This window comes from Coturnix japonica, chromosome 7 (assembly GCF_054131305.1).
Source record: "Coturnix japonica strain WE chromosome 7, WE-NBRP24, whole genome shotgun sequence".
NCBI classification, from domain to species: Eukaryota; Metazoa; Chordata; class Aves; order Galliformes; family Phasianidae; genus Coturnix; species Coturnix japonica.
In genome coordinates, this window is record NC_140669.1 from 18,135,396 (window position 1) to 18,153,867 (window position 18,472).

An 18,472-nucleotide genomic window follows, 5' to 3' on the forward strand; every position below is an offset into this window, starting at 1 on the left:
TGCTTTGCTTGTTTGCCTGATTGCTATGTTGTTAACACACATGTGCACAAACAAACACCAAACCCAGAGTGCAACAGAGAGAGTAACACTATACAGTCTGCTTTTGAACCATTTGTGTGGACTAAAGTGCAAGAATAAAAATGTTCAATTTCTTATAACAGTATAAAAATTAGGCAACAAAACAGGACAGAAACATACATATATCTTTTTGATGCTCTCATATGATAGGAGAGCAGATTGATAAAGGACAGAAGAAATGCTAAATATGCACCGTGACAAACAGTGAAAAATTAAGTATTGTAACTAACATTAATTACACTCTAGCAAGATGAATAGGGTCTTCATCATTAATGAGAATGTACACCTTTGTCTAAGTTTCACATCTACCTGTGATAAATGTGCTAATGGTGATAAAATACATTATAGTAACATTTGAATTAACAGCATACTAATAGATTGACATACAAGTATGAATAAAGCATTTAATCATAAATATTGTACCACACCCAACAGCAAATTTTCTTTTATGCTTACATCAAGGAAAATGGATAAACATTACAATCTTAATTTTTGTTTATTCTGAGAGAATCTAGCAGTATAATCCAATGCAATCTCAATATTTGTAGCCCATATTATTAGATACCTACACAGTATTTTGGGAGACATTCAGGCAGTTTAAATATACAATAAGGGGAATTTCTGAATAGAAAGGGTGGGGCTGGATCTCAGTGCACACTACCCACTGACTCTTGCCCATGTGGTAGGGGTGGAACATTCAAGCAATCTTCACGATGGGCTGACTCCAACACTTATTACAAGACAGACTTTAATTCATTCTTAATGAAAACCAAAGCAAGCTCCCTAGTCTTCAGTTCTTATCCGTATCATTAGGAACCTTTCTCTCCCATGTTTCCAAAGCCTTTGCCCCAGCAAAAAGACAATGGGCCGTTGAGCCAGGCACAGAGAGTGAATGTCCAGGGCTGCCTCCTGCAACTGTGAGCACAGAGCTAATGGGGCTGCAGCCTTCACACCAACAGGAGCTGCAATGGGCAGGTGAAGAGTCATGCCCTAAGTTTCCATAGCAGCCCTACAGGGCAAGTCCTGGGGTGGAAAGGTTAGACCTCTTCTAAGAGACATTTCCTTGCTCACCACTGTATGGCTCCCAGGCCTGGAAGCTGCTTCCATTAGATGAGGACATGGCTCACATGGCACACAGATCTCTGGCAAGGCTTAGAATACTTTAATTTACTGCCAGGCCTCACTGAGGCTGCTGAGTGAGTGATGCCCAGTCTGTGCAGTAACTCAGAAAATCCTGAGACTCAGCATCCAAGTTAGATACACAACTCAGACACTTACCTTGCTGGCAGAAAAGCTCTGCAGGTCAGCGGGAACACAGGAGACAAGGCAAAAATTGTGCTTGCTGCAATCCTTGTAATATAAGACAAGATGACCCAGAGTAGGTTTGCACGAAGGGAGGCTACAGCAGTATCTTGAAGAAAAGGGGTCCCCCATGCACAGAACAAGGTGCATGTGGCCAGAATTCTTCAAGTTTCCTTTTCTGTCTAAACTGTCATGAAATCTGAAAGTCTAGAAAAACAAATGTAGGTGTTTCAAACTGATTATATGTTTTAAGCTATTTCACACCAGCACAGGCAAGTCTAATACGGTATGACTCCACTGGTAGCCACCTTACTTATAATGAAAATGCGTATTTTATTCTTTATTGTGGTACATCAACTTAGTACTGTTTTCCTTCACATTCCAACTGGTAACACTTCTCATAATCTTTCTTTCACATAGTAATCTTTATAATTTCACATTTCTGAATGCTGAAAGTGCACTAATGCAAGTGGGAAGAGTTTCCTCTGCTATTTCACATGCTTAAGAAGATGTTATCGATTCATATGCTCTACTCTGAAAGTGCTTTGCAAAGGCCGTAAGTATTATTTTTTTCATTTTAGCAAGCAGGAAAATGGCACAAAGATTGCTGAAGGTCACGCTGCAGACCAGTGAAAGAACCAGGATTAAATTCAGTCCTTCTGGATCCCTGCACTGAGACCATTCTGCTGAGCTATTTCTGGAAGGTGAGTACACTTCAAATGGAGCATAGACATGATACACAACTCATTCTCACAGCATAAGTTATGTCATTTATAACATTTTTCTCTAGTAACTTTTTCTGGTTACAAGCAAAAAGTGTGTTCTACGCATTAACAAAAGGAGAGCTGAAAGAAGCAGAAATTTAAAATTTCAAGTTAAAGAAATTTATACAACTTTAACTCTTACCTGCTGAACTCTAGTGATGTTAATAACCCAAGCACTGTGTCCAGCAATAGCTGAAATCTTGATTGCACAAACTGAAAAAAGCTGAACTCTGGGTCACTTTTACGGTTCTAATAATAGCTGCAGAAATATGTTCCTTATCCAAATTAGTAGGATTTGGGGAAATCTGGATACCTTAAGAAAAAGATAAAAGTGTATGAAAAATTACTAATAATGTATTAAAATTTGAAGCTTGTTTCAATGTATGCCACAAAAAATAAACAAACAGCTTGATAAGTTGTAGGTCAGTGTGGAAAAGCAGCTTCTCTGTATCCAATATTTGGAGAGGTCATGATGACAGTATTTTATCCACATTACAGCTACAAAAACAAAGCAAATAGGATTAAAGGACAAAGTTTAGAGAACTACTCAAGGGCACTTAACAGAAATGCACAAAATGCTACATGTGCTAGAAGATGGTTCAAATCCACTTTAACCAACCATTTGGAATGTTAAATTAAATATTTCTTCAGTCGCTTAGCTGTTATTCTCCCAGAGCCTTCCCTTTACTGAAGTTCATTGAGAACACGAGTTTTTAGCAGTAAACTGCCCCCCCTTCTTACAGCCTATAGTGCTGAGTATCTTTAGTATTAGGCATGACTTTTTTATGCAGGCTCATTCTCTGATCTCAGTAAGTCTCCTGGGTAATCCAGCAATTTGCTAGCAAGAGCCTCATAAAGAAAAATAACACAAAGCTTTCATTGTACATGCAAACTATGCAAATATGGTACATCTCAATAATGTATTTTGCAATCACAGTTTTAAATGTCTGTGATTCAGGGGATATTCTGGCTTATTCCAGGATATAGGGAACAATTCATCTCTGGGAGATGAGTATTATTTAATTTGACTAATGACTGATTTACTAACACAAACTCCACTTGAAACATGCAGTAATACTTCTCTTATTCACCAGGAACTGTTGTTTTTCTGAAACAGATCAGTAAGAAACCCAAGTCACAAAAATTTTAGATTCATTACTTTGCAGAAATGCAACTTTTAAATGTTTAATCTAAATGAGGCATTAACTGCTGCGGTTCAATCATAGCTGAATTTTAACAAACAATTTTATTTGTCTTATTCTGTTCATTGATCAGTAGATCAAATTGGGTCTTCCAAGTCATGGCATGAATAATCCTAATGATATAACCAACCACAAAACTGTTAATGATTAATAAGTCAGGATAAACTAAACTCTGCATGTGCAGTAATCAAGATATGATCTTCATACAAGATTTCCTGATGTTCTTTGGATTCCCATGTGGGATTCCTGCAGAAGGATGTGTGCAGCCCTACAGAGACCTTGTCTTAGAGCATTATGTAAGACAGAGAGCTGAAAAAACCATCTCTCTTTATAGATTTCAGCAGTTTTGTTTAAGAAAAAGAGGGAAAAATTGTGAGATGTGAGGGCCACTTATTTGACATTCAATATCAGTGTGATGTGAATTTGTATTGCCACCAAAATTTCCAGTAACCATTTTCACTGGTAGAGTGGGTTTATATTCACCAAGATGCAGAGAGTGACATAACTGACATCTGGAGAGACCAAAATCTGAGCATGTGTTCTCTAAGTTTCAGCTAGTAATGACCAATATTACAAGACTGATTTTCCTTTGAATCAAGGGAACTGGAGCTATCTGGGAAGTGTGCAGTATCAGTATTTTTTTTGCATCTGAATTATCAGCCATATTTTAATAATTGCTCTGTACTTGACAAGCTCCCCAAAGCAAAGAGAGGCAGAACTGGTTCTTCCCAACTCAGCACTACATTCTGCAGTAGAATACAACAGGAAGTCTGTCTTTCCCCTAACAAGTATTTTGAACTCTTTTTATTTGGACTTTCCAGCTATTTACCCTTAGATAACCAGGACTAGACAGTACATAACTGAAGAAGAGAGCAGAAACCAGGGGCAAGAACACAGCCCTGACACTGTTAGTCTGCTATGCTGTGATTGCAGTATTGCTGCTGGGGTCTGACACCACTCACAACAGCTGTTTGTTCAGCCACCTGAAAGCATCCAGTGTGTCATCTAGTCTTGCTCTCAGCCCAACCTGTCTGCAGGGGTTGTGCAGTGACACTGGTGCTGGCAATCAGTAAAGAAACCAACAGCATTTTTCCTCCCATGAAAACTGAAAATGTTGGCCTTCAGGGATGTGCAGCATAAAGAAAACTCTTTATCTTCTAGGAAATTTTATACAGGTACTTAAAAGATACAATTAGTAAAACAAGATTTTTCTCTTTGCTGATAACAGCTATTGAAAGGGATGTTACTCTGTTTTGTATCTCATAATAGTTGCTACAGATTGACTCAGGACTAGGACCTTATATAGTGAGTAGGATTCAATCTACTCATGCTATCCCACGAAGTAAGGCAATTAAAAACAATTGCTGGTGCTTAATTGGGCCTCAGAGCTTTCAGGAGTTGCAAAGGCTGAAAGTCTGAAGTGAAACCTTTGGTGCCTGCCACTATCAACTACACAAAATTCATCAGCATGATAAGTGTTTCCCTCACACAGTATCAATAGCTGTCTTTCTCATGTGGTATGAAATTAATCCTTCCCTTGAAGCAGCTTTCTCTTGGTCACTGTATCTTATTTCTTGGTGACAAATGGACAGGATATGCAATGGGGGATTTCAGCACAGAAGAGACAGGGCAGTGTAAAGAGGCACACTTCAAACCTCCTGCTACCTCTTCGGGATGTCAGCACTGCTGTAACCTGCTGCTCGGCAGAATGCTGAAAGTTAATATTTCCCAAGCCTCAAGCAGAACAAACAGGAGCTTTTTTTCTCCTTTCATACATGGGCATTATTGGGAATGGCAGCCTCCAAGGCACACCAAGAACAGGGTGTGCTGCTGGGCAAGTGTTAGTGCTTCATCCTCTGCCTGTCTGCCTGGGGCTGCCTGATGTCATCTTGTCCAAATGGGTCTGATAATGACAGCCCTCAAGAGCTGCACTACATTAATAGTACATATCAGACTGAAATTTCTGAGGCATCTTGGGAGAAAAATCTTCTGTGGCACTCATACGGGTAATCTGGGTTTTTGACATACTCCTTGGAGCCTTTATGTTTGTATGTAAAAATATACTGACATTTAAGAAGTGCACGCTTTGGCAATGTTTAAATACGCTGCATTTTGCTGTAATAAAATGGCAAAGGGGCGTGCAATTAACTTGGGAACACTTCTGGAATTTCACAAGCTCCTGCCATTTCTGTGATCTTTGATATTTTCCCGAAATATCACTAGAAAACCTATGCCTAGCAATAAAATCTCATTTAGCTGAATTGCTCAAATAAATCATATTTCTTACACGTGCACACACCACTAAATCAATTACCTTTTTTTAGGTACATCTTTGTAGCTTTCCAGCCTCGGTCCTCTGGGCTATTCCCCCTGGGAGACATGAGGCCTTGTGGTGCTATGTTCCATTTGTTATAGCTTGAGCTATAACAGTTCTGTCAGGTTTACCTAAAACCCGCCAAGGAGATAACAAAGCTCGGTTGTAAGAAGTACAGATCCAAAACTTACAAGCTATGGGGAAAAAAAACTAATAATAATTAAAAAAATATTAAGAACAGAGTTGGCTTTGGCAAGGTCATCCAAAGATTCTTGCTGCTGTTCAGCTGCTTCTGCTTGATAATCAAAGACCCTGGGAAATGTCACAGTTCCATTTGTGCTCCCAGTGCGGTCATGCTGCATGGCAAACTATGACTGGGAGTAAATGTATTTACAGCCCAATGAAACCAATCTACTTGCTTACAACCTAGTCCAGCTCAAGAAATCCCTCAACTTCAAATTCAATTGCACAGGTGCAAATGACAGCTTATTTAACACTTGATTTAAATTTCAGGGTTTTACGAATTAAATAAGCTTATTATATATTCCAGACTTCTAGCTCTGAAGGATACCATTCCTACATGAAAGCTGCAAGGTTTCTGAGTAGTCTATGCAGTTAAATAGAAATGTAATTTTGACATCCTGAAATTTAAGTGTTATCACTCCAGAAAAAAATTGAGGCATACAAAGCGTCAGTCACAAATATGATGAATTTGTATATTTGCAAATGAACAGGCTATTTGTTAATTCAATCAGGCAAGCACGTGAAATCCGTAACATATTGCATTCTTTAATATTTTGCATCTCTTATTTCCATTAACAGTCAATGAATACTCAATCTGAAAGCAGAGAAGTGCTATGAGGATGGCTGTCACCAGCATCAGTAAGTAATTCTAACAAATGTCTGGTATTTCAATCAAATGGAATGCATACGCTGGACAGAATGAAGCAGAATTGGTTCTCAACCAGATACTGTGCCAAATCACTTGGATTTATGCCCAGTGGCAATTGTGCAGTAGCTGGAAGTTGGATGCACATCCCTCATTGTGAGAATGGTCATACTAAAAAGGGTTGAATTAAATCAATGCAAAGCTGCTTTCAGTCAGATGTGAAGGCTAACAGAAATGTTCAGGGTTCAAAGCAGAGGAGCAGACAGTGACACTTGTTACTAAACACTAGCTGGCAAACATGACACAAAGACAAGACCTGAGACAGCAATCTCCATGTTGATGGGATCTGTATCAGTGATGAAGGAAGTCAGTAAGCAACCATTTTCCTCATCTTGGTAGCTCAGGCAAAATCAAGAGGAGGGGTAGAAAGGTGGCACCTCACTGCAGAGAAGCGATAATAAGCTCTACTCTATGCTTTACTCTTAATGAAGGAGGAGAAGACAATGCCGGGGTCTTTGGACAAATACATATAATAGTAATGGGTAGCGAATCTTCATTAAGTCAGTCCAAATAAATAGGCTTTCACCATGCAATGTTTGCTTTATTTACATTGCTCACCTGGTGCTTTACTGGGGATAAAATCCAAGGCTCCCCCTGACCTCGAGCCTCTGTCATAGAAGTAGAGTTGCCATTGTATCTGTTTCTAGCAGTAGAAAGAGATTATCTTTTTTGGTAACTTAAAAATAAACGTGGATTCACAGGCATTCAAACAGCAGAAAATCATGGGATCTACCCATCTGAAACACTGTACAAACCTTGTAGCCACAGACAGCTTTGAACTCAGAGCCGCTCACTTTTACTGCTGAGCTGAGCCATCATCACTTCCCAGACAGTGAACAGCTGGGCAACAGAGTTTGAGAATGAAAGCATTTGTCCCTTGAGTCCCCCTTCCAGGAGGATTGAACTTGAACAATACCAGTATGAATGAATATATTACCACAAATACATAAATATGTATATATTAATATTATATTTAGGTATATATGTATGCTGGTAGACTGATATTACCATTGTAAGAGACATCAGCTCAGTTTCACAGTATGTGGGTGCTAATAGACATATGTAGATTACGAAGTATTTCAACGCACTATCCTATTTTGTCAGTCCGTGCCTTGGTGTCTTTGTTTTCAGGTGAAGTTCTCTCTTTCAAACAGCAAACTTAGTCCTCAGATCTTCCACCTAAATTATTACAGAAGAGAATTGGTAATTAAGTTTTAACAAGATTTAAATGATATTAAAAACAGTTAAGAAGAGACACAGCCTTGGGCTTTGTTGTAAATTTGTATAATTATTTTTAGTCCTCTGGAGAATGCATAATTGTGCTCCTGTATTTATAAAAATACTGCCCTTGAGGCACCAAAACAAATTTTATAGTCCACTGATTTGCATATTAATGTTACTCTTGTGGTGTCAAACATACTCCTTAGCAAATAAATGTTCATGACAATTTTCAGAATGTCTAAAGTATTTTATAGTGTTCTAAACTTGTATTATTTAATTTTTTAAACAATATATGGTCAAATAACAAATGAAGAAAACAATACAGGAATAAACATTTACTATGAGAACCATTGGGGAGAAATGAAGCAGATGAACTAAACAAAACATAACAGATTTCTAACAGTTTTTACTTAAAACAGCTTGGGTAAGCTAGTAAGTGCTAAGATTTACAGTCTGATCCAAAGTTCTTATTTAGCTGAAGACTTGTAACAGTTCAATTCTATATGTTTGCCTTCCTACAAAATCATAATCACTGTGGAAGATCCTTCTCTTGCACAGATGTACTGAGATACTTTTCAGATTGAGAGTAAATCTCCAAGATAAACTTGATACATCCCCAGATTATAACTAGAGGCTGAAATTGCAGTGGCCAAAATTTGTATTACCAGTAGCAAATATTCTGTTTTAATGGTGGAAGATCATGGACACAGAGTCCTCTCATGGATGTAGACTCATCTCTTTTGGGTTGCTACATATAAGAAATAGTAGTTAGGTAATGACTTCCTGCTCTCATTTCTGAATCTACCCCATAAAATACTAGTAGATACAGACTTGGTTTTATTACTTATCTCTCTTGAAGTTTGACATTTTTAAGAGGCATTTTCAAAGTCAGGAGTTCTACCCACAGTGCTATGAATGCTTTCTCTACTTCTTGACAATAGCATAATAATGATGACATTGAACTAAGTAAGGATTCAGTCTGGTTACATATAAACATACATACATACATATATATATACACACATGCAGAGAAAAATCTTACTAGCAGACATATAAAAGACAAAAAAATCAATGGGAGATTTCTTTGTGCGTGCAAGGAAAAATTACAATCATCATTCCATAACAAATTCTATATTGTTATCAAGATAGATCCATTGGCCTTACAGTTTATCTCCACATGGAGCTAATGTATTGTCAGCTGAAATAAAGCATTATTATCAGTGCAATAATGATCACTGTAATAATACTATGCAATTACGTGGATAAGAAACTTATTTTCCAAGTTTATAATGAGAGCTGAGCACAAATTTTGTGATTTTCCACGCACAAAGCAGAGATGAGATGCTTGTTGTGTGCCAAAACTTAAAAGAGAAAGTCATATCTCAGTGTCTAACAGTAGGAGGAAAGCTGAATTTAACAAAAATGATTGCGTGTCAGTTGGCTCATGGCAACACTTGTTAAGCCATAAATGAGCTGACTGCATGTTCAGAACTATAATTTCAATGAAGTTTCATTCAAGGAGATATCAGTAGTTATCATTTAACTGTTAAAAAGAAGGTGTAATGGGGAATGTACACCAGACATTCTTCACTGGTTGCGTGCAAGCATAACTCTCAACATGTTATCTTCTGCCCTACGTATCCTGTAGCAAGAAGTTCTTAAGAAAAAACAAAAATATCTCAAAAATTAACGTGAAATGAAAGATGAACTGCCAAAGCTGAGTAAAATGTTTCTGTGATATTTCAAGGTTGATTGCCAATCAGGTATATAATCTTGGGGATGAAATGAGGTGGTCTGAGAAAATAAGCACAGAAAATTCTTGTTTCTTTTTTTATAATGCAGAAATCCTTGGTGGGTTATTAAGATCATTTGCACTTGGAATTTTATACCCACAATCAACTGCAGGAAATAAATTTCAGATGTGATTCAGTGGAACTTGCCCTTGCAAAGTGCTAAGCTTCAGCTTTAATGTGAAAGGCAGGAGTTGATAATACCCAGTTCCTTGGAATACTGAAGATGAAGAGAACAAGTGATGGCATTGGCAATAGATGAGATCTGAGCACGCAGTCATGCTGGCAAAGTCATAGTACTTGACTCTATATTTACACTAGGCTTATGGAATCTGTGAAAGGATAAGCTGTGAAACTACCCAACCCAATATGAAGTCTGCTAGGAAAAGCTACTCTTCAAAAATCTTGTATTAATTTTGAGCCAGCAGCATGAGTAGTATTCATATAGATCATTGTGCATACAACGTTGGAATGTTTTTGACTCAGAATCATACGCCACAAAACCACATTTAATGTCTTGCAGTACCATGATTTATATTGTCTGACTACAGAAAGAAAGGCACACTTATTCATAGGGAAATATGCTATTGTCTGCAGCATAAGCCTCCCAAAGCTAAAGAATAGAGTTTGAGGGTTTGAGAGTTTAACTTTGGGGCTTTGCCAGTGACATAATGAGCTTTACACATGCAACTTTATGGCATACTCTATAAAACAAACAAACAAACAAAGAACTCTACAAACAGAAGTGTTTGGAAGAACTACCAGAAGAGATGTAGTTAACAGCTTTAAAAAAAAAACAACACATCCTTTTTCAGCTTTCTTCTTTTGCATCTCTTGTATTCCTCCCAAGCATAGTTTGATAGATTGTGATTTGTTTCAGATAGAGCTTGGGTGTCGTGTGACTGTAGTGATTTCATTCTGCCAGTATGTGATGCTTACTCCATCAACAGTCATACATGCCAAGGCAGTGAAGTGGTTGATGGTCCTGAGGCTAAAAGCAAATTCATGGGAAATGTTACTTTTACTCACACACAAGCCTGCTTTATCAAGGAGGCAGTCCGGCAAGCAAATGTTTAAAATTGCTACCTGTTCCAATAATTCTCTTTTTAATTTACGTTCAAAACAGTGGACAAGTTATTGTTTGCCCTGATCCTGTGCATGGCAGAGGAAGGAGGAACAGAGAGAGGATGAAGAGTTAGCCAAAGGAGACTTCCTCCCCTTCAGTCAATCGACAAGAAAAGTTAATCACAACTGCAATGCACTTGACCAGCCCATTTTGCACCCATGGGGCACAATAGTACCATCAAGGGCAAAGGGAAAGAGCACTGTCAAGAGATGGGCTCAGTCCACTGAAACAGCAGCATCCAAGTGGCTCTAACAGTGCTCCAAACTGAGGAGGAATCCCAGCTCTTTGAATCTCTTGAGACAATATATCAGCTCTATCCCTTGTCCTGGGTTGCTTGCTTTGTGAACTGTTTCGTTGTAAGAGAGAGCAAAACTGCTGCTGGTGTTATCTTTGATCTGCACAAAAGCAGAATCTCAAAGAGGCACAGGAAATCAGATTACGCACAACAGTGTCTGGGTACCCATCTAGGCACACTGTTAATGTAATACTGCAGTAAGCTGATTTATTACCAACATCTTGTTCCAGGAGTTTGCAGCCCTGTGTAGTACTTTGAATGCCTCATTATACAGAATCTGCACCTCTGGACTCCTTCTTTTCTGGTAAGTGTCATTTTGAAGTAATACATTATCAGTTTCCATAGTCCAGTGATGCATTACCAGAATACATCAAAAAACAGCTGGCTCAGTCTCTCAATCCTTGGCGTCCAGCAACAGCTGACTATGATGATGTATTACATGAACTCTTCAGTCTATCATTGTAATAGATCAAAACAAGGTACTGGTCTGAAGGTGTATTACTCAAAGGAAAGCAAAACTGAGTGAACCTGTCCAGGAGTGGGATACAGGTTTAATTATGGAACAGAAGTTACAGTACACTGCTCAGGGAAGGTTTGTTAGCTTTGAATTTTTGGTGCGCTGATAAAATACAATTTACATTCATATAGATGATATTGCAAGAGAAGGTCAAAGTGTTACTCAGTTTGGAGACAAACACTTTAACAGCCGCTTTTGTCAAAAAAGCAGAAATGTGTTGTGCAACAGAGAGATTGTATGTGTTATGTTTGAGTCAGGTGGTATCTGAGTTCAATTGACAGACACACGCACCCCCTCCCAATTTCCTTATGGAAAAAAAAGTCAGACAAGTACCTGAGTAGCAGTGTAGTAACTGAAAGAGCATGTGAGTTCTCACTGCTGCTTCTTTCAGAGGAACTCTCAGCAGGCTGCAGACGATGCTGTGAGTCTGAAGAAAAGCATCAGTACAGAAGAGGACCTGAAGCACTGGTGGGGAAACAGCTGGAGCTGGAAAAAGAAGATTAGAAATGGAGACAATCATCAGCAAATAAATATAATATCTGGTGTAATTAAAGAATTCTTAAGAGCTAAATTTACTGCAGCTATTTACACTATATTTCGTGTCATTGAATGACCAAAAGCTTCCCATTGACCAGAACTGCAGACTTGCCACAGGGACCGTCTTGGTTTGTTTAAACTAATGTGAATCTCTTTCTTCCTCAGATCATAAGGAGTGCAACATATAGAGTGCCTGTGCTTAAAGAAACCTTCCATTCTGTTCAAAGGACAAGAAATACCCTCAGAACATTCTCTCCAGAGATAGCATGAGGTGCATTTTCCACCTGCAAACTCAGTGATGACAGGTGGAGTATGATAAGAGCTACAACTAGTTAGAACTAAGGCAGCAAAAAGCTCACTCGCCTCTAATGCCAGAAACATTATTTCATAGTACTGTTTCAAAGACTTGGCTGCCTCACCACTGTTTTGATCATCTCATATTCCAGCTTCTTTTTAATGGGGCTCAGGATAGCTCTTCCAGAGTATGCTACCAGCTTCACATTCTACTGTTTTCTCTATATCCTTGTAATACTAGCCTCCCTTCTCCCACCTGTCATGCTGCTATGCTTTTACACTTCCATCAGTTTTTCTAGAATTGAACAACTTTCTGACAATAGTTATTGTAACTTTAATTCAGTCCCTCCCCATCCTTTTACCCCATGTACACGAAGTAAACTTGTTTCGATGCAGACAAACATGCAAAAGCTAAGGCATAAGATGATGTTACTTCAATAAGTGCATTTTCTCCTCTCTGCTACAATTCATTGCCCTGTAGCAGCTGGATTCTTGAGTTATAGTGCCTGAATTTACTTGCAGAAAAAAACACTAATTTTATGGCGAATTGGGAAATTTGGGAAACACATCTTTCTTCTACGCATTTCTGTCCAATAGAAGCAAGTAATATCTGAGAACACAAGCTGATCTGAAATGGAGACAGTGGGCAGCAGTTGATTTAGATAGTATTGCACATTAGAAGGACTGTGAATCAAAGACAGCTGAGAACAGGCACTTCACCGCCATGTAACACTCATTAGAACAGTTTTAGCTCTGTGTTATTTACAGGAAGATCTAAACAAAAGAGACAGTTTACAATGATAAGCGTGACAAGAGGTCCTGAATAAAACATGTAGATAGGACAGAATGGACTAACACAGGGACTTAACATTGCTTTTGTAAGCCTTGAAAATGGTTCAGTGTGTTACAGATTTAGTTGTGAATACAGTTGATGAGCCCTCCACTGCAATATCTCACCATATTGGTGTTGTAGAAGGGTATAAATGAGGATTAAGGACAACAGAGATATGGGATGTCACATGCAGCCATTACAAAATAGCAGGATGGAGAAGAATTGATTGAAGGATGACATCCCACAAAGGTGCCTCAGTTGAGAAAGCTGCTGAGATAAGGAGTATCTTGGTGGAAGGAGCTTCTTTCCCCAGTTTGCCTGTTCTTAGAATATCCAAGTCCTGCAGAACTCACTTTTTTTAGTACAAGGAGAAAGAGCAGCTCCTCAGCAGTATAGCTAACTGGGAACATGTGAAGCTAACTTTGTCACATGGCATGGGAACGATGGTGACCTCCTCTGTTCCTCATACTGATAAAGCAACTCTATCTGTCCCAGTGGAAAAGAACTTGGATTTTTCATAATCCAAATTACGCAACTTGGACTCTTATAGAGAGTCAGACATACTGTGGCATTAGCTATTTCCCTGTGTTACCCTCCCTGGTAGTAAAAGCAAAAGAAAACAGACAATAATAGTAGTGTACTGTTTAAAAACATAATTCAGGGAAAATCAGCAGATAAAGAACTTAAATTCTGGGTACACTTGCAGTATGTATATGTTCTGCTTACCAGGAAGCAAAATTGTTTCTGAGAGGTTCCCAGTGATCCTAGGAAAACTACTCACATATAGGGTCACAGTCATATACAGAAAAAAGAGTTGAACCCGCCCAAATGGTGAAGGGGATCTCTAGTTACATAGCACACCTTCTCAGGAAACACCCTAAGTCTGAGAGATACTCTGCCTTCAGTGACTGGCCCTTTCATGAGCCAAGGGTAGCTCTATCCTGGGTCCACCTCTTCTGGTTATCTGGAGAGCATGGGAGCAAACAATTTGCCTGTGCTCCCTAGGCTGAGCACACCCCTTCTGTGCTGTCACCAGTTCAAGCCGTGATCTTAACAGTTCCCCTGCAGTATCTTCATTCAGTAGGAAAACAACTAAGATGTATAACTATTTGTAGCTGCTGACTGAAAGGGCTGGGATGGTCTCTGATGTACCAACTCCTGTCAAGCAGTGTCTAGTGGGAACCTGAAAGCACAGCACAAAGCTGGATGCACCCAGCCTTTGACCCTGCCCTTGCACTTCATATAATTCTGAAAAAAATAATCTGCATAATCTGGACAAAAAAAAAAAAGAAAAAGAAAAAAAAAAAAAGAAAGAAAGAAAAGAAAACCACAACACCAACCTCTGAAAAGTCAGACCCAATCTAATCCAATCTAATGAAATGAAATGAACCTAAGGCACATCCACACCACAGGTCATCTTAAAGAGGCCCACAGAATAAGACATGATATGATTAAATTGAAAAATAGTCAATCAACTGAATTGTGTCTAATTTACTAGCTTGCAAGTTCCAGACAAAAATGAACAAATCAAGACATACTACCCTGTATATGTTATCTCATTTAGGAGCTCAGAGCAATAAACCCTTCAGAGAAGGTCACTTTTTTTTTTTTTTTAACCTAACCCACAACTCTACTTGATGTTAGTATCGCACTTGATTCTGATGTTCTCTGGAATATCAGTGCTCCATTGGCATTTAGTATTTCGACAGCTGAGTTATTATATTATCCTGTTTCTAAAAAAAATCATTTCTTGCATTGACTATACTGATTCTTTTCCTTCTCATTTCTAAATTATAAATCAACTTCAGCTCATTAGGGATATTATCAGTAGCTTATTGTTACCTTTCTCAGTGTACTTTTGAATACCAGCATTCCCCGGCCACAAGGGATAGCATATTAAGTGCTGTTCAGACATTTGAACATAATATACTCCCTTTCTAATGCTTCCGTTGTATTACTAGTATGATAATTATTACAGCAAATGATAAAATACTGCAAAATTGTTTTCACCCCCCTTAATAACATAAATAAAAGGAGCAATTAATTTCCTACAATAAAAACAGGCAATACAATAACGTACAAATGTGGAGTTTCTTCATTATTGCATCAAATTGCAAAACGGAAACATATAATTTCAAAAGGCTCATAAGCGAAAATGGAAACACAGCTGATGTTGCGTCAGCATATAGTACAAAACTGTGGAGCTTGCACAGCTCACAGATAGTCTCCTCTAAATGAAAATGCATAACACAAAGATCTTTTTCCTTTTCTTAGACCTCAGCTCCAGAATTCTAGGTATTTTTCCAGGTTGTTACTTTACTTTTACATATCCATCCAATACTATAAACCTATAGCATCACCACTTATTTTGAAGCCCTGCTATCATGCACAGCAAAGCTACAGCTTTATCAGTGCATCTCGTGACAGATGGCAATAGTATTTCCAAATGGAATCAATACACTTATGTACTGATACACCTCCCAGTACACCCCACGTATTTGCCAGAAGCATTTTAAGCATTCTTTAGTTCACTGGTATTTTGGTTGGTTTGGTTTTACGTTGTTGAGAAAAGGCAACACATTTTCTTTGACATCTCATGCAATTTTACATGTATTCAGGGCACATTCCCTGCTTTGCATGGAAAATGTATTTGCACAGTTGTCAGAATGATGGACAGGGGGAGAATGATAAGAAGGAGCACTGATCTTTGCTTGTTATTACATACAATAGCCCAGTAGGAATCATGATGTGTTGGTGAGACAAACTGTGTCCCATTCTGGAACATATTAAGTTTGTCTCCAGGACACACATGACTTCACTAGGGTGTCTAACCTCATTCATAATAGATGCTAATCTTTTCAGGGCTGACTGATGACAGCACTTCCTGCCCTTCACGGAATTAGAGCTGGGTTTTATCAAAGGACTCAAACTGCCTGCTAATTAGACTAATTCCCTTCATCATGAATTATTTATTTCCATTGGTAACCGATCACTGTGACATTAATGGGTTCTGCTCAACTTAGTTTCATACTAATATACACTATAAGTTAAATGTTTAAAAACTCCTGATACTTCACTTCAGGTCAAGTGTGTCTTCATATAACTCTTGATGTTTTCAGCAAAGTTTTGACAATTAAAGACCATCAGAATAAAGTGCTCACTGCAAAGGAAAAAAAAAAAAAAAAGAAGAAGAAGAAGAAGAAAGAAAAGGAACAATTTTTAAATTCTAAAATCAAAGTGGTTTACCCACCTTCTCCCCAGAAGTAGAGATAATATATAGAACTTCACTGAAGATTAATAAAAAGAGCATTTTACTGAATTGATGATGGTACTTCACTGCAATTCAAAGAACCAAATACATACCCTTAGCCAGAGGGTTGTGCCTCACACTGTGCAAGAAGTTTGTAGAAGAAGACTGTAGTATCAAGACTAAATCCTAAACTTAGGTAGCAAGTGTCAAATTTGCAAATACAAAATAAAGAATACCTGGACAGACAGTAGCAGTGCATACCAGAGTCAGGTGGAGAATGCCAAAGGTAAAGAAGGGGCCATAACAGGAAAAACAAAAGGCAATCGTTCTGGAATGTCTTAGCAGCAGGATCTGAGCAGGGCACCAGAGGTCATCCATGTAATACTTAGAAAATCTCAGCAAGAAAACTGATGGCCAGTTCTTGGCTTCACTCTTCAAAAGCTGTATTGACTACTTCTTTTCTACTGAACTCCATAAGAGTGCAACAAAAACTTAGAGCAATTTAAAAAACTTGATCAATGGGAAAAAATGAAAACACTGCTCAGAAAAGAGATGATACTATGATGAAACCTGCACTTACACAGGGAGATGCTGTGGTTAGGCTAGGGGTCTGTTTTTTCCATGTCCATCACAAGCAGAACAAGAAATAATCATTTCAGACTGAAGTCATGAAGATTTTGCTGAGAAACTGAGAAAAGTATTCCTGCCTGTGAGGACAAAGAATCACATGATCAATTTAAACAAGTAGGTGGTCAAAGGGATTTTGGCCTAGGAAGGCAGGTCACTGTCAGGGTAGGCTAAGGTGTATATGAAACCACCTCTGTCACAAAAAATATTCTAGAAGTCACAAAGAAACATCAGAAACACCTTCAATTTTTGTTTTTTCTGTCGTTTGTTTCTAAATAAGAAACCCTCCAATAGGAAAGATGTAACCATGTGAATATTTTTCAGTGTCTATTTCATGAGCAGTATATACAGGACAACAATCTTTATAACTTAACTGTTGGCCTCTTCCATTGCCATCACAGACTGTGAACCCACATTATGTCTTTGATGCAATTAATTCATGCAGCTTTTTTGATACCAGAACAGGGTAGTGCAGTTCAGCATGTGTATTTTACAATGACATTTGCTATGCACCTGAACTCTTCAAAGATAAGCCTGAAAGAGACAAGATACTATTTGGTCACAGATTTCACCTTTGAATCTCCTCTATTTTAGCAAAACGGAATGACTTTATGCACACTGCAAGGCTGGGCTCAGACTTTCATGCATACTCATGAATAAATGATGCATATTCCTACTCATTTCACAAAACAGGCTTTACTCCAGCTTGATTATTCTGTCTGTGAAATACAAGAGAAATGCATACAACTCAGAAGGATCAATAAGAGGCTTTTTCGGGGTAATTTTTGTACTGATAAAGTGAGCTTAAAATAATAAACAGCGGAAGACAGCTGGACAGAATAGTCTGTATCACTTAGCCTAATGAAGTCTTGGACTACAGTATATTTGACAAACTGTCTTTCATGTGACAGCTGTAAGTGAACACATATCTTTCTAATCCATAGTGATGACAAAGAAGTTAGGTAAAAATGAACAGAGATGATATTCAATAAGCACATGTACATTTCTATCACAGTGTGAGATACTTTGGCTGTGAAAATAAAGGTGTTATTTTTCCACTGTTGAAATAATACAGAATCAATGAAAGGTAGCTGTGAGTCTCAATTGGAATCAAGGGGTTTCTGTTGACATTCACAAACCAAATGAGCAGAGCTCTGCTGGATTGAGATGTCATCAGAAACCCCAAGATGGCATTACAGCCTTGTTTTTCTAAGTTGTGTGGCTTTTTGCAATAAACACATTCAACTGACTTTTAATTTTAATTAAGAAGTCAGTTTATGATTTCTTACCTTTTTACCTCTTTGTCTGTTTTCTAGGTTATCTCCCCTGCTCTGCCTTCCTTCCACCTTTTTGCTCCTTCTCCCTCCCGCCCCA

At 38.3% G+C, this 18,472-nt stretch overlaps 2 long non-coding RNA genes across 2 annotated transcripts; one reads left to right on the forward strand and one right to left on the reverse strand.

Moving 5' to 3' along the window:
• Positions 1 to 1,959: 1,959 nt before the first annotated feature.
• LOC107316722 (uncharacterized) lies at positions 1,960 to 15,914 on the forward strand. The gene is made up of 4 exons (XR_014947980.1): positions 1,960 to 2,084; positions 6,483 to 6,542; positions 11,272 to 11,345; positions 12,261 to 15,914. It is a non-coding gene; the product is annotated as an uncharacterized LOC107316722 (long non-coding RNA).
• Positions 2,293 to 7,251, reverse strand: LOC107316723 (uncharacterized). Its single transcript, XR_004308005.2, has 3 exons — positions 7,168 to 7,251; positions 5,661 to 5,791; positions 2,293 to 2,457 (listed from the first exon to the last, which is right to left on the reverse strand). It is a non-coding gene; the product is annotated as an uncharacterized LOC107316723 (long non-coding RNA).
• Positions 15,915 to 18,472: the final 2,558 nt, after the last annotated feature.